We start from the raw sequence: 27,820 nt of genomic DNA, 5'->3' as shown, positions 1-27,820 counted from the left end.
CATCGTTGTTGCATTGCTGGTTTGTGTCTTTCCTGCAGAATTCCCCTATCACGACTTCTGTGCTCTTTGGGGAACTTTAGTGCACTTTGCACTCACTTTTCAGGGTCTTGGGGTGGGCTATTTTTCTAACCCTCACTGTTTTCTTACAGTCCCAGCGACCCTCTACAAGGTCACATAGGTTTGGGGTCCATTCGTGGTTCGCATTCCACTTTTGGAGTATATGGTTTGTGTTGCCCCTATCCCTATGTGTCCCCATTACATCCTATTGTAACTATACATTGTTTGCACTGTTTTCTAATACTATACTGCATATTTTTGGTATTGTGTACATATATCTTGTGTATATTTGCTATCCTCACACTGAGAGTACTCACTGAGATACTTTTGGCATATTGTCATAAAAATAAAGTACCTTTATTTTTAATATATCTGTGTATTGTGTTTTCTTACGATATTGTGCATATGACACTAGTGGTACTGTAGGAGCTTCACTCGTCTCCTAGTTCAGCCTAAGCTGCTCTGCTAAGCTACCATTATCTATCAGCCTAAGCTGCTAGACACCCTATACACTAATAAGGGATACCTGGGCCTGGTGCAAGGTGTAAGTACCCCTTGGTACTCACTACAAGCCAGTCCAGCCTCCTACATTGGTTGTGCAGCGGTGGGATAAGTACTTTGTAACTACTTACCACTTTTGTCATTGTACTTTTCATAAGAGAAAAATATACAAAACAAGTTCAGTGTATGTACACCTAACCAAAAAGTTTTGCATTTCTTTTCTCACTTCTTTTCTAAAGTGCTGAAAAGTACCTCAAACTTTCTAAAAAGTTCTTAAAAAGTTAAAAAAGTTTTTTCTCTGTCTTTACAAAAGTTCTGAAAAGCTTTTTCTTCCTTTTTCTATCACTTAAACACTTTCTAAAATGTCTGGCACAGGCCAAACTGTTGATCTGTCCAAACTTGCTTATGATCACCTTAGCTGGAAAGTAGCAAGGAGTCTCTGCATAGAAAGAGGTTTAAGTGTAGGGAAGAATCCCCCTAGAGAACTGTTGGTGAATATGCTTGTTGAACAGGATAAGGCCAAAGCTGGCACTCCTGTTGAAAAGTTAGCTGATGGTTCCCACTCTGATTCTGGGGCACCCCTAGCAAAAGATGTGGGAGGGAAACTTCCAAGCCTGCCCCCTAGCAAGCCACCTAGCATAGCTGGTACTGATGTAGAGTCACACCATACTGATAGTGTTGTCTCACATCACAGTAAGAGTATCCCTTCTCATCATAGTAGAAGTGCTGTTTCTGTTAGTCAAGCTATTAGGGTGCCATCTGTTAGGGCCAGGTCTCCTTCTGTACAATCTCAGCATACTTCTGTCTCTAGACATGCCTCACCCACCCACCCTGATGACAGAGTGTTAGAAAGGGAGCTCAATAGATTGAGAGTGGAACAAACCAGACTGAAGCTCAAGAAGCAACAGCTGGATTTGGATAGGCAGTCCTTAGAGGTGGAAAGAGAAAGACAGAAATTGGGTTTAGAAACCCATGGTGGCAGCAGCAGTATTCCCCATAGTCATCCTGCAAAAGAGCATGATTCTAGGAATCTGCACAAGATAGTTCCCCCTTATAAGGAGGGGGATGACATTAACAAGTGGTTTGCTGCACTTGAGAGGGCCTGTGTTGTACAGGAAGTCCCTCAAAGGCAGTGGGCTGCTATCCTATGGCTATCATTTAGTGGAAAGGGTACGGATAGGCTCCTTACTGTGAAAGAAAGTGATGCCAATAATTTTGCAGTTCTTAAGAATGCACTCCTAGATGGTTATGGCTTAACCACTGAACAGTACAGGATGAAGTTCAGAGAAACCAAAAAGGAGTCTTCACAAGACTGGGTAGACTTTGTTGACCATTCAGTGAAGGCCTTGGAGGGGTGGTTACATGGCAGTAAAGTTACTGATTATGAAAGCCTGTATAACTTAATCCTGAGAGAGCATATACTTAATAACTGTGTGTCTGATTTGTTGCACCAGTACCTGGTGGACTCAGATCTGACCTCTCCCCAAGAATTGGGAAAGAAGGCAGACAAATGGGTAAGAACAAGAGTGAACAGAAAAGTTCATACAGGTGGTGACAAGGATGGCAAGAAGAAAGATGGTGAAAAATCTCAAGATAAGCATGGGGATAAGGGTAAAACCAAAGATCCCACTTCAAATCTTAAACACTCTTCAGAGGGTGGGGATAAAACAAATTCTTCCTCTTCTTCTCAACCTGCACACATTAAAAAGCCTTGGTGCTTTGTGTGTAAAAACAGAGGCCATAGGCCAGGGGATAAGTCCTGTCCAGGTAAACCCCCTGAGCCTACCACCACTAATACATCAAGCTCTAGTGCCCCTAGCAGTAGTGGTACTAGTGGTGGGACTGCTGGCAACAGTCAAGTTAAGGGTGTAGTTGGGTTCACTTATGGGTCCATAATAGAAACTGGGGTAGTCAGTCCCAAGACAGTTTCTGTCACACCTAGTGGCATTGGCCTTGCCACACTGGCTGCTTGTCCCCTTACAATGGATAAGTACAGGCAGACAGTTTCAATAAATGGTGTTGAGGCCTTGGCCTACAGGGACACAGGTTCCAGTATCACTTTGGTGACTGAAAACCTAGTGGCTCCTGAACAACACATCATTGGACAACAGTATACAATTATTGATGTCCATAACTCCACTAAGTTTCTTCCCTTAGCTATAATTCAGTTTAGTTGGGGTGGAGTTACTGGCCCTAAGCAGGTGGTGGTATCACCTAGCTTACCTGTAGACTGTCTCTTATGTAATGACCTAGAGGCCTCAGGTTGGGCTGATGTAGAGTTTTATGCCCATGCAGCCATGCTGGGCACCCCAGAGGAATTGTTCCCTCTCATTTCTACTGAAATGAAAAAGCAAAGGAGAGAAGGCCTGAAAACTCAGGATCCCTCTCCATCAACAGGTAAAATGGGTATCACAGTATCCCCTAACCACCCTGCCATTCAGGATACCATTCCTGTGGTGGGAGAAACCTCTCCTGGAGTGGCACCTGTTCCAAGGGAAGCATCAGCTGGCAAAGCTGTACTCCCTGAGGTAGAAGTACCTCTCTGTGGGATAACTAACATTGGTGAGAAAAAGAGCACCATTTTAGTTAACATGGAGCATCCCTCCAACCCTCCCAGAGAAACTTTAGTGCAGAAACTCTGCACTGCCTCACAACACTTAGGACAGCATCCCTGCCCTAGTGTGGAGCTCATAGGACAGCATCCCTGCCCTGCTCCAACTCAAGAGAAACAGCATCCCTGTCTGACATTTCCATCACTACAAATAGGTTCAGTGGACAATTCCCACTGCTCTAAACTAAAACTTACTGATAGAAACTCAGAAAATACATCTTCACATTGTTGCTTAGCTAAAAAACTTCAAACAGGGTGGTTTACATCCCCACAGGGAAGTAACCATATAGTGGATGATAAAGGGAGTAACCAGTCTATTGCAGAGCTACTCTCTACTTATCACCACTTAGACCAGAGGTTCCCAATCTGTGCGCCGTGGCACCCTGGTGCGCCTCCAAAACTACCCAGGGGCGCCACGACCTAAATATTCCGAGTGTAATTTCTTTCGTTTTTCAAGCTGGCTTTCAAACATGTTTTGCTAAGCTGAAACTCCCTCTAGTACCACTAGATGGCAGTGCAACATGCAAAATAGCACAGGAATTGCTCCTATCTGTCAGAACAGTTAACACAAACTATGAGCAATGCAGAAATAAAAACAGAGGCATGTGTTGGACTTAAGTATGTTTACGGTGTCACTTTTAAGGAAATTGTGGTATTGTTTTAATAATATATTTTATGTAATCCTGAAGGGCACTGTTTTTAGTCTTGTTAATGTTAGTTGGTGGGAAGACTTTTTAATATCTTTTGTAGTGTAGGAAAAAGTTCTTATAACTATGATAGTATGCAACATGTTTAATGCATAAATGTGTTTTTACTTTTTTGATATGGTGTTATGTGGACCTCCATCGGAGTTTTGTACCATAATAAGAACTGAATTGACAGGGACTGTGACACACGACAGTAGTGAGAAGGAATCAGAGACTGCAGACAAATACTGAGGTCTGAGACAGGAGAGTGCAAAGACTCCATCAGACACTAGAAGGGACAGAAGCAGAGTTAAGATAATGGTGGCTGCTGGTACCTTTAGTAAAGTACTTTAGTAAAGTACTTGAAAGTGAAATATAGTAGTGCTGATTAGTGGAGCTGAATTATTATATATCAAAAGTGGCTCCTTGACAACTAGAATGACTTGAAGGAGAGCTCCCTGTGCTGGAGGCAATTTTTAAGGAACAAAATAATAGTTTTAAAGAAAATCATTATGCAGACCACAGTGCTGAAGAGCGTTGTTTCTGTCTTAACCAATGAAATGTTTTTTCTTATTAAACAACTGTTAGATTATTTTTATTTTGCTACATCTATGATTATAATACCTTCATAGTTTCTACCAAGAATTTTTGAGGGAACAAAATGGAAGAACTCCAGAGGGCGGGCTTATAAGACCCCCACCCCTCTACCCCACTCCCTAAAACAAAAATAACACAGTGGGGAGCCGCAGCCAACTGCCAATAGGTCAAGGGAGCCACGGGTAAAAAAAGTTTCGGGACCACTGACTTAGACAATAAAGTCTCAACTGGCCAAGGTTAGCCTTATTGTCCTTCATTTGGGGGGGGGGGGTGAGAAAGTAGCCTCTTTCTAGCCTTGTTACCCCCACTTTTGGCCTTTTTGTGAGTGTATGTCACGGTGTTTTCACTGTCTCACTGGGATCCTGCTAGCCAGGGCCCAGTGCTCATAGTGAAAACCCTATGTTTTCAGTATGTTTGTTATGCGTCACTGGGACCCTGCTAACCAGGACCCCAGTGCTCATAAGTTTGTGGCCTATATGTATGTGTTCCCTGTGTGGTGCCTAACTGTCTCACTGAGGCTCTGCTAACCAGAACCTCAGTGGTTATGCTCTCTCATTTCTTTCATTTTGTTACTAACAGGCTAGTGACCAATTTTACCAATTTACATTGGCATACTGGAACACCCTTATAATTCCCTAGTATATAGTACTGAGGTACCCAGGGTATTGGGGTTCCAGGAGATCCCTATGGGCTGCAGCATTTCTTTTGCCACCCATAGGGAGCTCAGACAATTCTTACACAGGCCTGCCACTGCAGCCTGAGTGAAATAACGTCCACGTTATTTCACAGCCATTTACCACTGCACTTAAGTAACTTATAAGTCACCTATATGTCTAACCTTTACCTGGTAAAGGTTGGGTGCTAAGTTACTTAGTGTGTGGGCACCCTGGCACTAGCCAAGGTGCCCCCACATTGTTCAGGGCAAATTCCCCGGACTTTGTGAGTGCGGGGACACCATTACACGCGTGCACTACACATAGGTCACTACCTATGTGTAGCTTCACAATGGTAACTCCGAATATGGCCATGTAACATGTCTAAGATCATGGAATTGCCCCCTCTATGCCATCCTGGCATTGTTGGCACAATCCCATGATCCCACGGGTCTCTAGCACAGACCCGGGTACTGCCAAACTGCCTTTTCAGGGGTATCACTGCAGCTGCTGCTGCTGCCAACCCCTCAGACAGGTTTCTGCCCTCCTGGGGTCCAGCCAGGCTTGGCCCAGGAAGGCAGAACAAAGGACTTCCTCAGAGAGAGGGTGTTACACCCTCTCCCTTTGGAAAATGGTGTTAAGGCAGAGGAGGAGTAGCCTCCCCCAGCCTCTGGAAATGCTTTCATGGCCACACATGGTGCCCATTTCTGCATAAGTCAGTCTACGCCGGTTCAGGGACCCCTCAGCCCTGCTCTGGCGCGAAACTGGACAAAGGAAAGGGGAGTGACCACTCCCCTGACCTGCACCTCCCCTGGAAGGTGCCCAGAGCTCCTCCAGTGTGCTCCAGACCTCTGCCATCTTGGAAACAGAGGTGCTGCTGGCACACTGGACTGCTCTGAGTGGCCAGGGCCAGCAGGTGACGTCAGAGACTCCTTCTGATAGGCTCCTTCAGGTGTTGCTAGCCTATCTTCTCTCCTAAGTAGCCAAACCCTCTTTTCTGGCTATTTAGGGTCTCTGCTTTGGGGATTTCCTTAGATAACGAATGCAAGAGCTCATCAGAGTTCCTCTGCATCTCTCTCTTCACCTTCTGCCAAGGAATCGACTGCTGACCACGCTGGAAGCCTGCAAAACTGCAACAAAGTAGCGAAGACAACTACTGCAACTCTGTAACGCTGATCCTGCCGCCTTCTCGACTGTTTTCCTGGTGGTGCATGCTGTGGGGGTAGTCTGCCTCCTCTCTGCACTAGAAGCTCCGAAGAAATCTCCCGTGGGTCGACGGAATCGTCCCCCTGCAACCGCAGGCACCAAAGAACTGCATCACCAGTCCCCTGGGTCTCCTCTCAGCACGACGAGCGAGGTCCCTTGAATCCAGCAACTCTGTCCAAGTGACTCCCACAGTCCAGTGACTCTTCAGTCCAAGTTTGGTGGAGGTAAGTCCTTGCCTCCCCACGCCAGACTGCATTGCTGGGAACCGCGACTTTTGCAGCTACTCCGGCCTCTGTGCACTTCTGGCAGAAATCCTTTGTGCACAGCCAAGCCTGGGTCCACAGCACTCTAACCTGCATTGCACGACCTCCTGAGTTGTCCTCCGGCGACGTGGGACTCCTTTGCGTAACTTTGGGTGAGCACCGTTTCACTCGTCTTCGTAGTGCCTGTTCCGGCACTTCTGCGGGTGCTGCCTGCTCCTGAGAGGGCTCCTCGTCCTGCTGGGTGCCCCCTCTGTCCCCTGACGCAATTGGCAACATCCTGGTCCCTCCTGGGCCACAGCAGCATTCAAAAACCCTAACCGCACGACTTGCAGCTAGCAAGGCTTGTTTGCGGTCTTTCTTCAGGAAAACACTTCTGCACGACTCTCCACGGCGTGGGGCATCCATCCTCCAAAGGGGAAGTTTCTAGCCCTTGTCGTTCCTGCAGAATCCTCAGCTTCTACTGTCCAGTAGCAGCTTCTTTGCACCCACAGCTGGCATTTCCTGGGCATCTGCCCATCTCCTACTTGCTTGTGACTTTTGGACTTGGTCCCCTTGTTCCACAGGTACCCTCGTTTGGAAATCCATCGTTGTTGCATTGCTGGTTTGTGTCTTTCCTGCAGAATTCCCCTATCACGACTTCTGTGCTCTTTAGGGAACTTTAGTGCACTTTGCACTCACTTTTCAGGGTCTTGGGGTGAGCTATTTTTCTAACCCTCACTGTTTTCTTACAGTCCCAGCGACCCTCTACAAGGTTACATAGGTTTGGGGTCCATTCGTGGTTCGCATTCCACTTTTGGAGTATATGGTTCGTGTTGCCCCTATCCCTATGTGTCCCCATTGCATCCTATTGTAACTATACATTGTTTGCACTGTTTTCTAATACTATACTGCATATTTTTGTTATTGTGTACATATATCTTGTGTATATTTGCTATCCTCACACTGAGGGTACTCACTGAGATGCTTTTGGCATATTGTCATAAAAATAAAGTACCTTTATTTTTAGTATATCTGTGTATTGTGTTTTCTTATGATATTGTGCATATGACACTAGTGGTACTGTAGGAGCTTCACTCGTCTCCTAGTTCAGCCTAAGCTGCTCTGCTAAGCTACCATTATCTATCAGCCTAAGCTGCTACACACCCTATACACTAATAAGGGATACCTGGGCCTGGTGCAAGGTGTAAGTACCCCTTGGTACTCACTACAAGCCAGTCCAGCCTCCTACAATCAATGTAATACATCAGTGCTCTTTTAATGTCTAATGTATGTAAGGCTCTTTCGGCTACTGAGTCTGGTTGTGGAAAAAAGACTGGGAGTTCCACTGTTTGGTTTAGGTGGAACGGGGATATAACTTTTGGTAAGAATTTGGGATTTGTACGGAGAACCACTTTATGTTTATGTATTTGTATAAAGGGTTCTTGTATAGTAAATGCCTGTATTTCACTTACTCTTCTAAGAGATGTGATAACTATTAGGAAGGCTACTTTCCAGGTTAAGTATTGCATCTCACAAGAGTGCATGGGTTCAAATGGTGGACCCATGAGTCGTGTTAATACAATATTGAGGTTCCATGGGGGAACTGGTGGTGTTCTCGGGGGTATGATTCTTTTTAAACCCTCCATAAATGCTTTGATGACTGGGATTCTAAAAAGTTAAGTTGAATGTGCAATCTGCAGATAGGCAGATATTGCTGTGAGATGTATTTTAATAGAAGAAAATGCCAGTTTAGATTTTTGTAAGTGTAATAAGTAGCTTACAATGTTTTTTGCGGAAGCATGTAGTGGTTGAATTTGATTATTATGGCAGTAATAAACAAATCTTTTCCATTTGTTTGCGTAACAATGTCTTGAAGTAGGTTTTCTAGCTTGTTTAATGACCTCCATACATTCTTGTGTAAGGTCTAAATGTCCAAATTCTAAGACTTCAGGAGCCAGTTTGCTAGATTGAGCGATGCTGGATTCGGGTGTCTGATCTGTTGTTTGTGTTGAGTTAACAGATCTGGTCTGTTTGGTAGTTTGACATGAGGTACTACTGACAGGTGTAGTAGTGTTGTGTACCATGGTTGGCGAGCCCAGGTTGGTGCTATTAGTATTAGTTTGAGTCTGTTTTGACTCAATTTGTTTACCAGATAAGGAAGGAGTGGGAGAGGGGGAAAAGCGTAAGCAAATATCCCTGACCAACTCATCCATAACGCATTGCCCTTGGACTGAGGGTGTGGATACCTGGACGCGAAGTCTTGGCATTTTGCATTTTCTTTTGTTGCGAAGAGGTCTATTTCTGGTGTTCCCCAGTGTAGAAAGTAAGTTTGTAGTATCTGGGGATGAATTTCCCATTCGTGCGTTTGTTGGTGATCTCGACTGAGATTGTCGGCCAACTGGTTTTGAATCCCGGGGATGTATTGTGCTGTTAGGCGAATGTGATTGTGAATCGCCCAATGCCAAATCTTTTGTGCTAAGAGACAGTTGTGATGAGTGTGTCCCTCCTTGTTTGTTTAGGTAATACATTGTTGTCATGTTGTCTGTTTTGACAAGAATGTGTTTGTGGGCTATTCGTGGTTGAAATGCTTTCAATGCTAGAAACACTGCTAACAGTTCTAAATGATTTATATGCAGTTGTTTTTGCTGAACATCCCATTGTCCCTGTATACTGTGCTGGTTGAGGTGTGCTCCCCACCCCATGAAAGAAGCATCTGTTGTGATTATGTATTGAGGCACTGGGTCTTGGAATGGCCGCCCTTTGTTTAAATTAATAGGATTCCACCATTGAAGCGAGAGGTGTGTTTGGCGGTCTATCAACACTAGATCTTGAAGTTGACCCTGTGCTTGTGTCCAATGTGTTGCTAGGCACTGTTGTAAGCGCCGCATGTGTAGTCTTGCGTTTGGGACAATGGCTATGCATGAAGACATCATGCATAGAAGTTTCATTACAAACCTTACTTGATAGTGCTGGTTTGGGTATATGTTTGACATTATATTTTGGAAGGCTTGTACTCTTTGTGGACTTGGAGTGGCAATCGCCTTTTGTGTGTCGATTGTTGCTCCTAAATATTGTTGTATTTGGCACGGTTGTAGATGTGATTTTTGGTAGTTTATAGAGAACCCTAGTTTGTGTAGGGTTTCTATGACGTATTGTGTGTGTGTAGAAGACGCTGTTTCTGAGTGCTGGTTTTTATTAACCAATCGTCTAAGTAAGGGAATACGTGCATGTGCTGTCTCCCGATGTGAGCGGCTACTACTGCAAGGCATTTTGTGAATACCCTTGGGGCTGTTGTTATCCCGAATGGTAACACTTTGAACTGGTAATGCACGCCTTGAATTACAAACCTTAAGTATTTCCTGTGGGAAGGATGTATGGGTATGTGGAAATAAGCATCCTTGAGATCTAATGTTGACATGTAGTCTTGTTTTTTGAGCAAGGAAATCACGTCTTGAAGTGTCACCATGTGAAAGTGATCTGATTTGATGTAAAGATTCAGTGTTCTGAGGTTTAATATGGGTCTCAGAGTTTTGTCTTTCTTTGGAATTAGGAAATACAGGGAGTAGACACCTGTTCCTTTTTGATGGTTGGGCACTAGTTCTAGTGCTTGTTTTTGTAACAATGCTTGGACTTCTAGTTGTAACAGGGCTAAGTGTTGTTTGGACATATTGTGTGCTCTTGGAGGCACATCTGGTGGCAATTGTAGGAATTCTATGCAATAACCATGTTGGATAATGGCTAGGACCCATGCGTCCGTAGTTATGTGTTCCCAGTTGTGGTAATATGCGGTAAGTCTCCCCCCTACTGGTGTTGAGTGGTGGGGGTTTGTGACATTGAAGTCACTGTTTGGTTTGTGGGGTTTTTGGGCTCTGGAATTTCCCTCTTGGTTTAGGGAATTGTCCACCCCTATATTGTCCTCGAAAACCTCCTCTCTGATACTGGCCCTGATATGTGGGTCTGACTTGTGAGGTGGAAGGCTCTGTGGTTTGGGAACGAACCCCCCCCTAAAGTGCGGCTTTCTAAAAGTGCCTCTGCTCTGTGGGGAGTAGAGCGCGCCCATGGCTTTGGCTGTGTCCGTGTCTTTTTTGAGTTTTTCAATTGCCGTATCGACCTCCGGCCCAAACAATTGTTGTTGGTTGAACGGCATATTCAGCACAGCCTGCCGGATTTCTGGCTTAAATCCTGAGCTCAGTAACCATGCGTGCCTACGAATGGTTACTGCAGTGGTCACTGTCCTTGCCGCCGTGTCTGCTGAGTCCATAGCCGACCTTATTTGGTTGTTAGAAATAGTTTGACCTTCCTCAACAACCTGTTGGGCACGTTTTTGGTACTCTTTGGGAAGGTGTTGAATGAGATGTTGCATTTCACCCCAATGTGCCCTGTCGTATCGAGCCAGTAGAGGCTGAGAATTGGCAATCCGCCATTGATTGGCTGCCTGTGCTGCCACCCTCTTGCCTGCTGCATCGAATTTCCGACTTTCCTTGTCGGGCGGTGGTGCGTCTCCTGAGGATTGGGAGTTTGCCCTCTTTCGGGCTGCTCCCACTACCACCGAATCAGGAGTTAATTGTTGAGTGATAAACACAGGGTCCGTTGGGGGAGGTTTATATTTCTTCTCCACCCTAGGCGTGATGGCTCTGCCTTTTACTGGGTCCTGGAACACTTGTTTGGCGTGTTTTAACATGCCTGGCAGCATTGGCAAGCTTTGGTATGAGCTGTGAGTAGATGACAAGGTGTTGAACAAAAAGTCGTCCTCTATGGGCTCTGCATGCATTACTACATTATGAAATGTCCTCAGGTGGTGACGGCCTTGCCGGGTAGCAATCGGGACTATTGTCTGAGACCGGTGCATCATACAAGTCCCATGCATCCGGGTCATCTTGGGTCATCCCCGTGTGTGTCGGCGACTGCATCATTGGTGGCGTTGCTACCGGGGACAGTTGTGGCGAATGTAATGGAGATTGCTGTGGCGAGAACCTTGGTGGTGTTTTCTCTTTAGCCACTTTCGCTTTTGGCTGCATTTCCGTCTCATGGAATGCGAACTTCCTCTTGATTTTATTGGAGGAAGAGTTTGAAATTTCCCTGTGTCCTTTTGTATATGCAACCTCCTCTGGGTATGGTCTGGCTCTCCCATGCCCAGTTCTTGTTCAAATCTGTGCCCTTGCAACTGAGTTGAAAGACCTTGCTCTTCTGTATAGGAGCCTGGTTTCGGCTCCGAGGCTGCATGTTTCGGCACCGAAGCTTTTTGTACAGTCTTTTTCGGCTCCGAAGAAACCTTCTTGACTTTAGGGGTGCCGAACTCTATCTCGGAGCCGGTATCTCGACCGGAGTCGGATGTCTTCGGCTGCTGGGAGGCCTTTTTTGGTGCCGATGTTTGGTCACTGTGTTTTTGGGTTAAGCCATGGCCTGTTGGCGGTGGCATCCCCTTGGTCTTCATTATCTTTGAGTGAGTCTTTGCCGGGGCTGGTTTACTCACAGTTTCTTGCTGCTTCTTCGGCTGCTCACTTTCGGACTCGTCCGAGTCCGAATCTTGAATGGAGAACCTCTCCTCTTCCTCAACATCGATCTGCTCGGCCGGTGTCGACACCATCTGGAGTCTTCGAGCTCTTCGATCTCGTAGTGTTTTCTTGGATCGAAATGCCCGACAGGCCTCGCAAGTATCCTCCCTGTGTTCTGGGGATAAACACAGATTACAGACCAAGTGTTGGTCTGTATAAGGATACTTTGCGTGGCAGTTGGGGCAGAAGCGGAAGGGGGCCCGGTCCATGAGGTTTGAAGATGGACGCGGTCGGGCCGACCAGGCCCCGCTGGAGAGTGGAAGCCTCGAAGGGCCACCGGAGCGCTTCTTTCTTCGGTGTCGATGTGCTAACACTAAACCGGTAACACTAAATCGGCTCCCATGTTGCGCCCACATCCCCGCTGGGCCGGCGGGGATGTCATAATGGGCACTGCGGGAGTGTGGCCGCATTGGCGGCCGCATGGCGGTTACAACTTGGCGGGCGGCGGTTGCCGCCCGCCAATGTTGTAATGAGGGCCTTAATTTGTCCAGTCTACAACTTCCAAACAGATTCTTGGAATCTACTTGAAAGGGGCGGAAAGTAAAAACAAAGTGAAGAAAGGTGACATATGTATTTATATAAACAATAGGTCAGTGAAATTCTATAATACAATTTTTTAACTGCCTGTAATATTCGTAGCTCTTACTCTATTTCAGTGGTTCCCAACCTTTTGACTTCTGTGGAACCCCATTTTATCACTACTGGAACCCGGGGACCCCCACTGAATCATTATTAGAATCCAGCTACCCCCCACTAAGTCATTACTAAAAACTGGGGACCGAAACTGTTAAATATTATTTCATTTTCTAAGCATTTGCAGACCCCCTGAGGAGGCTTTGCGGACCCCCAGGGGTCCCCGGACCACAGGTTGGGAACCACTGCTCTATTTCAGAGGGACATTGTGTGGAAATGCCTTTTTGTACCTCCCTGTTTTTCATAGACTGTCCCAGAAGGGTAACCCTCATAACCCTTGGCATATCACAAAATTATTGGAATATTTTTATCAGTGTTCCTTCGGAACCTCTGGCTTTTTGGTCCATGTATGTGAAAATTGAACTTAAGATTTACCATTTGGCAATATTATTTTTCTTCAAATAGCTCTCAGTGGACAAGTCCACCGGGCGTCCTAAAATGTCTGGCTCGCTCATTTCACTCTCATGGTCCTATTCGTGGTAGGTATTTGAACCCAGCTACTTTAAATGTTTCCCAACAGTGACCGCTTGCAGGCTGGTCTGGTGCAAGAAATGAAGACTGTTGGTGGCGCCCACTGAAGCAGTCGGATGTGCCCCTCTTGAGTAGCTCTTGATCCCCGACACTAAGGGCCTCATTATGACCCTGGCGGGCGGCGGAGGCCGCCCGCCAGGATGCCGCCCTCCAAAATACCGCGCCGCGGTCAAAAGACCGCGGCGGGTATTACGAGTTTTCCCCTGGGCTGGCGGGCGGTTGCTGAAAAACCGCCCGCCAGCCCAGGGGAAAACGACCTTCCCACGAGGATGCCGGCTCGTAATCGAGCCGGCGGAGTGGGAAGGTGCGACGGGTGCAGTGGCACCCGTCGCGTATTTCAGTGTCTGCAAGGCAGACACTGAAATACTTTGCGGGGCCCTCTTACGGGGGCCCCTGCCGTGCCCATGCCATTGGCATGGGCACGGCAGGGGCCCCCAGGGGCCCCGCGACCCCCCCTACCGCCATCCTGTTCATGGCGGCTTTCCCGCCATGAACAGGATGGCGGTAGGGGGGGTCAGAATCCTCATGGCTGCGGAGCGCGCGCAGCAGCCATGGAGGGTTCAAACGAGCAGCGGAAAGTCAGCGGGAGACCGCTGACTTTCCGCTTCTGACCGCGGCTGAACCGCCGCGGTCAGAATGCTCGTTGGAGCACCGCCAGCCTGTTGGCGGTGCTCCCGTGGTCGGTGGCCCTGGCGGCCACCGGCCGCCAGGGTCAGAATGACCCTCTAATTCTTTTTTTGTGCATTGAAGACTACAATCTACTACTAAGGACACTGAAGTCATATTCTGAACAATGCAGTTCTTCACAAACTAGGTGACAATGTGTTCCATCGCAGTCAGAAGGTCACAGTATTAACATCTTCAGGTATATTACAACAGCGTAGATAAACCCTGGACAAAAGAGAAAAAATGCACATTATAAACCAGGACACCACACCTTCCTTTTAGCAAACAAAATTATTTCTATACCTAAATTATAACCTAGTTTATTAGGTATATGGAACGTTTCATACGGTATTGCTAAAATGTGCCAAAACATTATTTGTGCCATTTTGGCACGGGGCCTATGAAAAGCTTAGGTCAATTATAGTGGCTCTTGTTTTGCCGATGTAAGAGCTGGTGGTACATTTAAGGATTATTTGCTAATAATCTTTTTCACTCCTTGTCACAGTCCTCACTAAGGAGGTTCTATCTTCCGTGCATGAAACATTTAAAAAAGCAGAGAGAATAAAGCCCTTGTAAACTTCACCCACTTGGCGCCTCATCTTTAATGAGACCTTCACCTATATTAGCTACTGTATATAGCAAACCCTAATAAAAACCTGACCAGTGGATACCCCCCTCCTCCTGAGAGAACTAGAGGTGTCTAGGATTGTGATAAGGAAGCATAGAACTTGGTGTAACAAAGATCACCAGTAAGTAATCCGTGCATTACTCCCTTGTCCACTGTTCTTCATTTCATTCATCACTTTGAGGATGTAGCAATCACAAAACAGGTGTCCAGAAATCATACATGCAAGAGTCATATAGAGAGGGCATGTCACATAAAGTTTAATGCAGTTTAAAGAAATATTTTCAAAAAGCAAACATTTCCTACTGAGGAGAGGTAGAAGCTACACCCAACACAACAGGCCCAAGGGAAGCTGAAGACACATCAGTTTTATAGTGATAAATAAATGTGCGGGGAAGCCTCAGTAGCTGTCCTAAAATATCAATCATGAACACTACCTTGCAGTCGGGCAATTGGCTGCCATTCCTTTCTAGATAGTCCTTGAACAGAAAAGGGAAGGGGAACCCCCAAAGCAGCTTAAGCAGAGGCAACTGCAAAACATATCTAGCCACTAGTAGCAGGAACAGAAGACATATGTGACCCAAGTCAAAGGAAAAAAGACAAAAGAAGCAACCATTTTATAAAATGCTTCTGTTGTAAATAAAGCGTATAATCGTTTGTTCGTTAGCTTTATTTCGGTAAAGATAAATACCATAAAAGCGCACCACAAATCGCAAAGTCATAATTTTACAAAACAACAAGCTATGTATAAAAATCCTCAGAAGTAAAATGTTAAACTACATAAAAAACTTTGAACATAAACTTTTTCCCTCTAAAAATTCATACCATATTATGGGATCGTGCAAAAGTGCAGGATTTTCCATAATAGGTATCAGGAGTCAGATACATACCTAACTAGACACAACAGATAAAATAAGAATAAAACATTTCTATTTAAAAAGTAAAAGAATATATGGACATAAAAAATTCATTGAACAATAAAAGATTAATAAATACATACATTAAAATTCACAAGTGAGTTCATCAGTGGCCACTCCCAAAGTCTATTGTTAAAATTTCCCCTATTTTTTTAAGCATATTCAATCTGCGATGCCAAATAGAATCTAAATATTTTGCCAAACAACAAGCCACTAAAACAGAAGGGTCAGATTTAAGAACTCTCAGAGCCAATAGACAGTTCCTAAAACCCATTTTCCTACATAATGGAATAATCCAACGAGCCCTTTGTTTATGGTATGCAGAACATTGAAAGAGGACATGGGTTATGGATTCTTCCCTAGCACAGCCCATCGGACACATCTTAGAAGTACAACTAGTATTAGTCCATTTGTGTGTCAGGATGCGCAAAGGAAGAGAACCTATCCTAAATCTGGTATACAATGCACGTGGAGAAAGTACTGTGTCCATATATTGCTCAGTTTCATAGTGGCATTTGATTTTTAGAAAGCTGCCAGTCATAGATGATGATGAGACTGCAGACAATTGTGTAAGTTGAACATTGAGCCAAAATGCATCCTTCAGAGTCTGTGTTGCATTTTTTGGAATAGATGACGGATCCTTCCAGTATGACCCCAGACCAAGTAGTACAAAGGTACGTTCTACGTACGCACACCACTTAATTTTTGGACTAATGTTGTTAACCGTCAGATTAGCTAGCCTGCATCTATAGGGAGTAAGAGAATCTAGTGACCATAGGCGAATCCAAAACAACAGGGGCCTGAGAGCGGTGATCTGGCTAATGGGAGGCATATTTAGATCCATTCGAATAGGAAGTATTGGGGTACTGGGGGGAACTCTTAACAACGACCTTAAAAAAGAGTTTTCCACCCTTGTCAAATCGTCTAGACTGCAATGGCCCCACAATTCAGCTCCATAAAGGACCCCCCCCCTTGCTTGCGATTTATAAATTTCAATAGCAGGCGTCATGGCGAAGATAGGAGACCTAGCTCCAAATCTTACGATATCACTCGCCCGTTGTTTCAAGCGGAGGTTTGCTTTCTGGAGATGAGAATGCCACTTATGTGAATCTTCTAGTTTCAGACCTAGATAGTCGAAATCACCAACTCTTTCCAGCGCGGCACCCTCTAGGTAAATAGGTCGCCGCATCCTGCCTTTTTTGTCCCCAAACACCATGCATTTAGTTTTTAGTCGATTGATTTCCAGGCCATGGTCATTACGGAAATCCATGAACCTAGAAAGCAAGGTTGAAAGGCCTGTAGCTGTTTGGGATATCAGCAAGGTATCATCGGCAAATAGGAGGCAGGGAACCTTCTGCCCTCGATTTTGGGGGCATCATTTGAACACTCCATAAGATAGGGAATGCATGCATTTATAAATAGAAGGAATAAGGTAGGGGCGAGTACACAGCCTTGTCTCACGCCACGAACAGTAGGAAATTCTTCAGTTAATTCGCCTTGCTGACCCCATCTAATTCTGGCATGGTTACCAGTATAAAGATCTCTAATGATATTTAAAATAGAGCAGGGGACTCCCAGTTTAGTCAAGACCTCCCACAGTTTGTAGCGGGGTACTAAATCGAAAGCTGATTTTAAATCGACAAATGCTACAAATAGATGACCTGAGTCCACATCGACAACTTTCCATTTAATGGAGATAAAATGGAAAATCTGGTCTATTGTACTGACTTTTTCCCTGAAGCCCGCTTGGAGGTGACTTAGGATTTGGTTTTCCACTATCCATTTCCTCAGTCTGTTCAACAATTGATGGCAGAATATTTTTTGAAGATTATCGAGAAGGCTGAAAGGTCTATAGTTTCACAGGGAATTCCTCTCTCCCTTCTTGTAGATGGGCACGGTAATTGCCTCTTTCCATGAGTCAGGGTAGGATCTAGTAGTCAGAATGGCGTTAGAAAGCCTATTAATATACGGACTCCAGATGTTCTGGTCCGCTTTAAACATATCTGAGGGGATCCCATCCGACCCTGGGGCCTTCGCTGCTTTTTGAGCAGTAATGGCCAGCGCAGTTTCATTCAGTGTGAAGGGAGGCAAAGAGGACATAGGCGAGTGAGATGCTGTCAACTCTTCCAAACCTGGTACTTCGCAGGCCAGTGGGGAGCCATACAGTTCCTTAAAATGGGAAAGCCAAGCATCAGGAGAAATATGGGACTCCAGATAAGGTGCTCGGTTCTGATCGCTACGAGAGACCAGAAGCAAGAACCGTTTGGAGTCGTGGACCCTAGCTGCCTCAAATAATTCTCTCCAAAGCCCCTCTTCATACTCATGTTTGCTCTTATTACATATAGAAACATAATGGCGCCTAGCATTAATAATTCCTAGTCTGTCTTTTGTCCTTAACACATTAACCAAGGTATTTTTAGCCTCTCTACACCTCTTGTTGAAGCATTTGTTGCAGGGTTGGGCACAGAAGTTAGTCGATGGCCTCACACATTTAGAAAACAGATCTTTCAGGGTTGCAAAGAGGACCGAGTGTAAAGACGTAACTTCAGATGGGGCAAATATAAGGCTATCGTCGAATAACTGGTGAGTAGAAATCAGAGCACACAGTTTAACTTGAAGCTTATTCAATCTCTGAAAGGAGTCCCATCTTACCGTACGCCTATTGCTAGACAACTCCATGTCACCAGAAGGAGCAGAAGAAAATACAGCTCCTACTAAAAAAGATCTCTTATACATAATCTGGAGAGGGGCGTGGTCGCTGGTATGTGGATTACCCACTTCCACATCTAATATGTGGTGCCAAACTCTTAAATCAAGGAGAATGTAATCCAGTTTATTACTATATGAGCCCCTGAAAAAAGTTGGTCTGGCAGGAGTATCAGCTGGAAAGCGGCCATTACCAAGACGAAGACCATGGAGTATCATAAGGTCTATTATCTGCGTAGCCCTAACACAAGGTTTATGTGAATTTTGTTGTATGGGATGGGGAGGAATATTCCATATGCTGTCTTCAGGCTGCATAACCTCTATGAGGTCTGAGTTTAATTCAAATTGAACATTAAAATTCCATGCTATTATAATATGGTATTTTAAACGGAGGTCCGGGATTAAAATATTCAATAGTTCAATAGTAGTTGAACGGTGGTTGGAAGGACCCAGCCTATTACAGATATTTATACAGAGAACAGGGGAGCCTGAGATTGGTTGAATAGCAATGGCCAAGATATCTGGGGAATCTACATATACCTCCTTAATTCCTCCCACCTCTGTCGATTTTACCCAGGTGCATAAGCCCCCTACTGCCCTACCTGCTAAGGATGGCTTAGCTGGTTTAAAAAAGGAGCTAAACCCCTGTCTATACGTGCAATGAGTTGCCCAAGTTTCCTGAAACATACAGACATTAAAATGTTCAACATATGCCCCCCACTCAGTGTCAGCGAGTTTGCCATAGATGCCAGCCACATTCCAGGACAGAAATTTTGCTGTCTCCTGAGCAGTGGAACAACTTAATTTACTAAGAGTGTCATCTGGGAGATGGCTATCAATGAGCTCTACTGGAGGTGAATTTGTAGAATTATTAGTAATATCAAATTGTGATTCCAGAGATGGTACGACACCTAGACTGGGTAAATTGAGTAAAGGACCTGTAACCGGTGGGTCTGGGCTAAAAATGGAAGTGCAAAAGTTAGGAAGACATAGTCAATCAATGTCAGAGGTAGCCCCCTGGAAATCAAGTTCGCATGGTGTTGGGCCACTGGGAACAGGACCAGCGCTAGTCGTAGGAGCTGAATCAGATGGTGTGCCTTTGAAAACCTGAAGGCCTGATGGCCTGGAATCTTGATAGACTTCAGAACGGCTCGGAGCCAAATTGGCTGTTCTGGAAGAAGGATTCCGCTGCATGTGACCAGCAGGAGGGCGGCTATTGCTGAGAAAGATAGCAGAAGGCTTCCTATTTGTGTTACGTGCTTCCATATCTAGAAGACCTGTTACCAGATGGGGATTTTTAAAATTTAGTTTTATGAAGTCCGAGCTACCAGGTAGGCCAATTACTCGTTCGGCAGATAGAATATCATCTTGGATAACTGAGCCACAGCCTCTGACATGTCTCAGCCAGTGCAAGACCTTGTTAGCAAGTGATGCTTTGTCTTTCCGTGTGTTTGGAGGCAAAGATGGAACGTTACGCATATGTATATAGTTGTTGTTAGTTGAATATGGATTCCGACAAAAAGCTTTTGTGGTATCCCATTTAAAAAGAACGTTAGAGGAAAGAGAAGTGTTACTTTCGGAAGGGGACACATGCCGGCTGTAGAGACACTGCCTTTCCATAGGGCCTGCTGCACTTGCTGGCGGTGGCGGGGGCCCAGTTGACAAAACTCCTTTTACAGGCGGATGTTTAGTTGTCACAGGATTTGGCTTAGGCTCACAGGTAAGGAGGAAATGTTTGCTTTTGAGAAGAGTGGTAATTTCAAGCAATAAAGATTTCAGCTCGCCTACTTCGCTCTTGAGGCTAGACACCAGTGCTAACAAGTCGTCTTGCAGGGGAACGCTCTCCGTATGTGACAAAGTCATGTGAGTTAATCGAGGATTTTCCAGATCTTGGTGGGCCAAGGGAGAAAAACGGTTAGTGCAGGGAATTGTGAAATTCGTTGCGTTGGCTTTTAATGCTTCTGGTTCGATATGGGATGCAAAGAGAGTAGGGGAACTGGCGGTTTGAGTAGAGCCTTGGGAGGCTAGCAGAGAAGTAGCGGTTTGCGAATTGGGAGCATTATGCGATCTTGAAGTTAGAAACGGAATAAGAGTACCGGTTTTCGGCTCCTTTCGTCAAACTCTCTCCTTATTATTTAAAATCTGTTCCACCTCTTCAATCAAGTCGTCAATTTCCTTAGCAACACACTTAGGGGGTGATTCTAATCCTGGCGGTCGGTGATAAAGCGGCGGCCAACCCGCCAACAGGCCGGCGGTCCAAAAAATGGAATTCTGACCCTGGCGGGAACCGCCAACACAGCCCGCCACTTTAACACTCCGACCGCCACGGCGGGACAAACAAACAGGTTGGCGGTCACCGCCAACAGACAGGCGGCAGACAATGTACCGCCCACCCTATCACAACTCACCAATCCGCCACCTTTTCCGGGGCGGGAGCCCCGCCGATAAAAACACGGCGGAAACAGACTACGAACGGGAAAACGCTCACATATACACACTCCATGAGGAACCTGGACAGCATGGAACCCGAATTAAACATCCTACCTGCTCTCGTCTACCTGCTCATCTACCACGAGTACGAACGCCGGCGCAGACGACAACGGTGAGTACTGCACCTACGACACAGGGGAGGGGGGAGGAGGAAAGGTTACGGCACACACATATGCGACCCCCACCCCCCCAAACTACGTACACACCAATGCAGAGCAACAAGTCACAGTGACACCACCCAAACCCCCCGGAAAAATGCAAAGACATAATTAAATAGAGAAACAAAATTTATGTAAAAAATAGCCTCTGTTAAGTCATGGTCAAATAGCAATAAAAATAATACAAAAGAAAATAAATATTTTGTGCAATCGATAAACCGAGGCAATTAGTCCTGCACATTTAACGAAATGCCAAGTGTCCGTGGGCCAAAGTGCATCAACACAAGGGCAAAGCCCACACAGGAGACCTGAGTCCGTTGGAGAGAACACTGCTGGGGCATCTGATGATAAAACTACAGGCACCTCAGGGGGAAGGGAAGGGGGGGCACCACAGCCACATGAGTCCACGACGCCAGATCCACGAAGGGGCCACCATGCCCACTGTGCCATCCTGGGGAGTGCAAAGCCACAGTCTCTCAATGTCTCTACAGTGGGTGGTTTGCCCACTGTACAATCCTGGGGAGTGCAAAGCCACAGTCTCTCAATGTCTCTACAGTGGGTGGGTTGCCCACTGTACAATCCTGGGGAGTGCAAAGCCACAGTCCATCAGGTGGATTACAGAGACCACTGGTCATGGAGGAGGCATGGTGGGCACAGTGAACCGTGAACAGTAGCTCGACACAGAACCGGCACTGTCATTGTGCCAGCGGTGCTTGAGACGGCGGGGCCCAGCGGAGCGCAGCTTGACAGGAAGGGCCCAGCGGAGCGGTGCTTGAGACGGCGGGGCCCAGCGGAGCGGTGCCTGACAGGAAGGCCCCAGCGGAGCGGTGCTTGAGACGGCGGGGCCCAGCGGAGCGGTGCTTGAGACGGCGGGGCCCAGCGGAGCGGTGCTTGAGACGGCGGGGCCCAGTGGAGCGGTGCTTGACAGGAAGGGCCCAGTGGAGCGGTGCTTGACAGGAAGGGCCCAGCGGAGCGGTGCTTGAGACGGCGGGGCCCAGCGGAGCGGTGCTTGAGACGGCGGGGCCCAGCGGAGCGGTGCTTGAGACGGCGGGGCCCAGCGGAGCAGTGCTTGACAGGAAGGGCCCAGCGGAGCGGTGCTTGAGACGGCGGGGCCCAGCGGAGCGGTGCTTGACAGGAAGGGCCCAGCGGAGCGGTGCTTGAGACGGCGGGGCCCAGCGGAGCGGTGCTTGACAGGAAGGGCCCAGCGGAGCGGTGCTTGAGAAGGCGGGGCCCAGCGGAGCGGTGCCTGACAGGAAGGGCCCAGCGGAGCGGTGCTTGAGACGGCGGGGCCCAGCGGAGCGGTGCTTGACAGGAAGGGCCCAGCGGAGCGGTGCTTGAGACGGCGGGGCCCACCGGAGCGGTGCTTGAGACGGCGGGGCCCAGCGGAGCGGTGCTTGAGACGGCGGGCCCTGTTCAGCGGTGCTCTTCTGCACGGCGGGGCCCTGTTCAGCGGTGCTTGAGACGGCGGGGCCCTGTTCAGCGGTGCTCTTCTGCACGGCGGGGCCCTGTTCAGCGGTGCTCTTCTGCACGGCGGGGCCCTGTTCAGCGGTGCTCTTCTGCACGGCGGGGCACTGTTCAGCGGTGCTCTTCTGCACGGCGGGGCCCTGTTCAGCGGTGCTCTTCTGCACGGCGGGGCCCTGTTCAGAGGTGCTCTTCTGCACGGCGGGGCCCTGTTCAGCGGAGCTTTTCTGCACGGCGGGGCCCTGTTCAGCGGTGCTTGTCCAGTAATTCAAGGGAGCCAGACCTGGCCTGGACTCCCTGCTCAGTCGCCCTCCGACCGTGCAGTTGCTGGACCCTTCGGTGACGGAGTCCTGGGCCCTTGGGTGTCCTCCCTTACACCCGGGATTGGGCTTGTGGGGCCCTCCTGCTCTGCGCTCCTGCTGGCTGACTTCTCCGCCCTGCTGCCCTTTCGCTCCTTAGATGAGGCTCTCTGGGCCTTGCCTCCCCTGGATGTTGTGGCAGGTGAAGTGGGCGAACTTTGGTCCTTGGGGGCAGCCGTGTCAGTCTTCTCACGGCGGCCCTTGAGTTTCCGGGTCCTCTTGCCAGGGGGGGGGCTGGCTGTCCCCTTGCTGCTGACAGATGTGTCACTGCTGCCAAAGGGTGGACTCCAGAACCCATGCACTACAGTGACACTTGTAGCTGGGCTGGTGGTGGCTGAGGTGCTCTTGGGACTCTTAGCAGATGGAGGGGGTGGGTCAGGGGAGGGAAAGAGGTTAAGATTGGAGAGGTAAAGTTTTTTAGGACCAAGGTAAAGGGTGGGAGTAGTGGTGATGGGAGTGGAGGAAGAGGATGTGGTTGTAGGAGAGTCAGGTGTGCTGTGTTTGGGTGCAGGTGATTGTGACGTAAGCTGTCGTGAGGTGGATGGCTGTTGGGTGGGTGGCTGCCTGCGTTTGTGTGTCTTGGAAGAGGGGGTGACCGACACAGTGGGAGAGGACACGGGACGTGTAAATGGCAGTGGGGGTGGTGACTGCACGTGTGCGGACTGAACTGGAGGGTGTGGTGGTGATGGAAGCACTGGCTGATGGTGGTGTGCATGCAGGTGTGAGTGTAGACGTCACAGGGAGGGAGGAGGGAGACGAGGAGGAGGGGGACACAGAGGTGGTAGTGACTGTTGGCATGTCTGCATCTGGGTGTTGCTTGGGTGAGTGTTTGTGGGATCTGTGGTGCTTGTGTCAGGATGAGCGGCCCTTGGGTGTTGAGGTGTGTGCAGGCTGGTCTGATGGTGTGGATGGGATAGGCTGAGGAACAGGAGACAGAGACAGGGTGGAGGCAGTTAGAAGAGGGAGGCTGGAAACAGGGACAATGGCTGCCGTCAGTGCTGAGGCCAGAGCATTGAACGATCGTTGATGGGCAGCCTGACCCGAATGAATGCCCTCCAGGTAGGCATTGCTCCGATGCACCTCCCTTTCTACCCCCTGGATGGCATTCAAAAGGGTAGTCTGCCCAACAATGATGGTCTGAAGGAGGTCAATGACCTCCTCACTGAGGGCAGCAGGGGTAACAGGGTCAGGGGCTGAGGTGCCTGGGGCAAAGGAGACGCCCGCCTTCTTGGGCGAGCGGGCACGGAGCGTAGGCTGAGGGGCTGCTGGGAGGGCGGGGCTGGTGCGCTGGGTGGCGGCTGTATCTGTTGAGGCGGGGGGCCCGGATGTTGCCGCCACCGCTAGGGAGCTCCCATCCGAGGACGTGTCGGTGTCGCTGGTGTCACCACCGGTCCCCGTTGTGGTGCTCCCCTCGCCCTCCGTGTCACTGGTGCCCTCGGTGTCTGTACCACGGCCCACCGGGTCCTTGTGAGTTGCAGCTCCCTCGTGCTCCGATGCCAATTCTCCTCCGCCTGATGATGCTAATGCACACATGCACAAGAAGATTAAGAAGATTAAGAAAAAGGGTGGGGGGAGAAAAAAAATACAGGTTGAGTGCATGCAATGTCAACACCGTTGGCGGAGAGGACAGACACAGGAGCCTCATGCACTACGCTGCGCAATCGGGGTATACTACTCAGTACTTGTGACCAGGCCTACAGGTCTATGCACAACAAATACACACATGGATGATGCAGGACCATGGATAGCTGTACTTGGCACCCTACAGAGGTGGGGGGCGGGGGCACAGGGCCATGCCTAAAGGAGAGGACTACACTACAGAAAGCGCCCTGGCCTAATGTCACCCACAACCCTCCTCCCCCACCCAGACGCCTCCACTGCGCATATAGATAGCAGAATGTGCTGATACTCACCCCCTTGTGTCTGCTGTGATGTCCTCAAGCGCCCATCCAAATCAGGGTAGGCCACCGCCAGGATCCGGGACATCAGGGGGGTCAGGGTACGACTGGCACCCCTCCTAGGTTGAGAGGCCATCCCCAGCAGTGACTCGGCGGTCTTCCTGGTCCCGCGGCGGATGTCCTCCCACCTCTTGCGGTGCGTACCGCGGCGGTGCGTACCGCGACCGCCGGCGCACATCCTCATTGGCTCCTGAAACCCATAGGCTTCAATGTCAACCAATGCGTCTTCGTACAGCGGTCTTCGACCGCCTACCGCCACGGTGTGCCACGCCAGCGCATTGACCTCACATCCCATTGTCCCACTTCACAGGTCAGGCAGCCGCCATTTCAAGGGCCCACATGGCTTAATTTCAACTGCGTCACACAGGCCTAGGCCTTGCATTGCCACACATACACGCCTTTCAATACATAGATAACCGTGTGCTATGCAAGCTGTGGTGAACGTACCTGTGATTTGCTTGACTCCATACTCCATGTTGTCCTTCCTAGGCACCGTCCGCTGGGACTTGCGAGGAGAAGGATGAATCCTCGCGTGTACCGACCGCTGGTGGACCTGTCGACAATGGAAGAACGCCATATCATACTACGTTACCGACTTGACCGTGCCACTATACATGAACTGTGTGCCCAGCTGGAGCCAGCCCTGATGTCCCCCATCCGCCAACCCACAGGAATTCCCCCTCTAGTGCAGGTTCTGTCAGTCCTCCATTTTTTGGCAAGTGGCTCATTCCAGACAACAGTGGCCATGTCATCTGGAATGTCTCAGCCTATGTTTTCTAAGATTTTGTCCAGAGTGTTGTCTGCCCTGATGAAACACATGCGGAGCTACATTGTTTTCCCTGAGGAGGCTGATTTGGCCACTGTGAAGGGTGATTTCTATGCCCTTGGACATATCCCCAACATCATTGGTGCCATTGATGGGACCCATGTGGCTTTAGTACCCCCAAAAGACGATGAGCAGGTGTACAGAAACAGGAAAAATTACCATTCTATGAATGTGCAGGTGGTCTGTTTGGCTGACCAGTACATCTCCCATGTAAATGCCAAGTTCCCTGGGTCAGTGCATGACGCGTATGTTATGCGTAATAGCAGCATCCCTTATGTGATGGAACAGCTACAGAGACAACGTGTGTGGCTAATTGGTGACTCTGGTTACCCCAACCTGCCTGGGCTATTGACCCCAGTGAGGAATCCCCGGACCAGGGCAGAGGAACGGTACAATGAGGCCCATGGTCGAACTAGGAGGATCATAGAAAGAACCTTCGGCCTTCTGAAGGCCAGGTTTAGGTGCCTGCATATGACAGGTGGATCCCTGATGTACTCACCAAAGAAGGTGTGCCAGATCATCGTGGCCTGCTGTATGCTGCACAATCTAGCATTGCGACGGCAGGTGCCTTTCCTGCAGGAGGATGGTCCAGATGGTGGTGTTGTAGCAGCTGTGGAGCCTGTGGAGAGTGAAGAGGAGGAAGACGACGGGACGACACAGACAACAGGGACACAGTTATCCAACAGTATTTTCAGTAGCACACAGGTAAGAATCACCCACGCCATTTAACATTTACTTAAAGCCTCCTGCATCTCTACTTTGTGTATTTCCCCACAGTTCTTTTTAACTGATTTTTGATGTTCCCTTCCCTTTTCAGTGCTGTATGACCCACTGCGTGACTTCTGCTTGGTTAGCCCATGGACTAAAGCTTATTGACATCGGTATGTTGTCATCACAAATTGACTGAACATTATTGAACAGTAATGTGTAATACATTTGTAAAAAATACAGGCTGACTCCTGAATGATTTCAGTGCAATGAGAGATTTATTTATAGTGCTAGATATTGGTACATGATATTAAAACGGTGATGGGTGGGGGTGGAGTAATGTCCATGGCAGAGTCCAGTTCTCAGTTTCACAGGTGCATTGTCCATATGCCTGTGGAAGGATGGAGCAGGGGCTGTTTAAGGTTGGACAGGGTGACAATGTGGGACAGTGGGATGACATCAGGGGGTATCTTAGGCTGGCGGGGGTCTTGGCATCCTACTCTGTCTTCCTGTGAGATCTCAGGTTCCGCTTGCGGGGTGGTTGTTCTTCAGAGGGAGGTGGGGTTCTGGTGGCCTGTCGTTGTGGTGGGGCCTCCTGTCCACTAGCGCCGGCGGAGGTGGTAGGCTGTTCCTGGTCCTGGCTAGTGACAGGGGCCCTTTGGGGTGCCACATGGTTCCGCAATGTGTTTTCTATCCGGTTGAGGGCCTGGACTATGGTCCCCATAGCGGTAGCGATATTCCTGAGTTCATTGCTGAACCCCATGTAGCGTTCCTCCTGCTGTGCCTGGATCTCCGTGAACCTGGCCAGTACCGTCGCCATCGTCTCCTGGGAGTGGTGGTATGCTCCCATGATGGTGGTGAGGGCCTCTTGGAGAGTCGGTTCCCTGGGCCTGTCCCCCCCCCCGTCGCACTGCAGCCCTCCCAGTTGCCCTGTTTCCCTGGGCCTCTGTCCCCTGGACGGTGTGCCCACTACCACTGCCCCCAGGTCCCTGTTGTTGTTGAGGTGTTGGGTCAGCCTGGGTGCCCTGTAGTGGCGGACACACCGCTAATTGACGCGTCCTGGAGACAGAGGCATGGGCCTGCTGGGTGGGGGCTGTGCTGATATTCCCAGAGGGGGTTGGGTCTGCTGTGGCCTGTATCTGTGTGTGGGGAACCGACTGTCCAGAGGTCCCCGATGGTCCGGGCTGGTCATCAGGTTCTAGGTCGACAGAGCTGCTGTCCTCACTGGGGGCCTGTTCTGGGGGTGGGATGGACAAATCGGACCCTCCGTGGCGGTGTGTTGGCGTTCGGGCCCTGCAGGGGTAAAAGAGTATGGTTATTGCTTATGTGTGTGCCATGGCGTGCATTTTGTGAGTGCCCTTGTCCACCAGTGCTGGCATTCCCTTGTGGGAGGTGTTGTGAGGGTGGTTGGGGGGGGGGATGGGTATGTGCAGTGGTCATGCATAGGTGATGGGTGTCTAGGGTTTGTGTTGGCATTCAGGGGTTGGTGTTGTTTAGGGTGGGTTGTGCTGGTGAGGTTTGGCATGCTGGGGGGGGTGAAGTAGTTGAGAATCGACTTACCAGAGTCCATTCCTCCGGGTACTCCAGCGAGGCCATCAGGATGCAGGATGTTTA

The sequence above is a fragment of the Pleurodeles waltl genome, chromosome 4_2, assembly GCF_031143425.1.
Source record: "Pleurodeles waltl isolate 20211129_DDA chromosome 4_2, aPleWal1.hap1.20221129, whole genome shotgun sequence".
NCBI lineage: Eukaryota > Metazoa > Chordata > Amphibia > Caudata > Salamandridae > Pleurodeles > Pleurodeles waltl.
The sequence above is the reverse complement of the archived record's forward strand: the minus strand, read 5'-3'. Positions refer to the sequence as shown.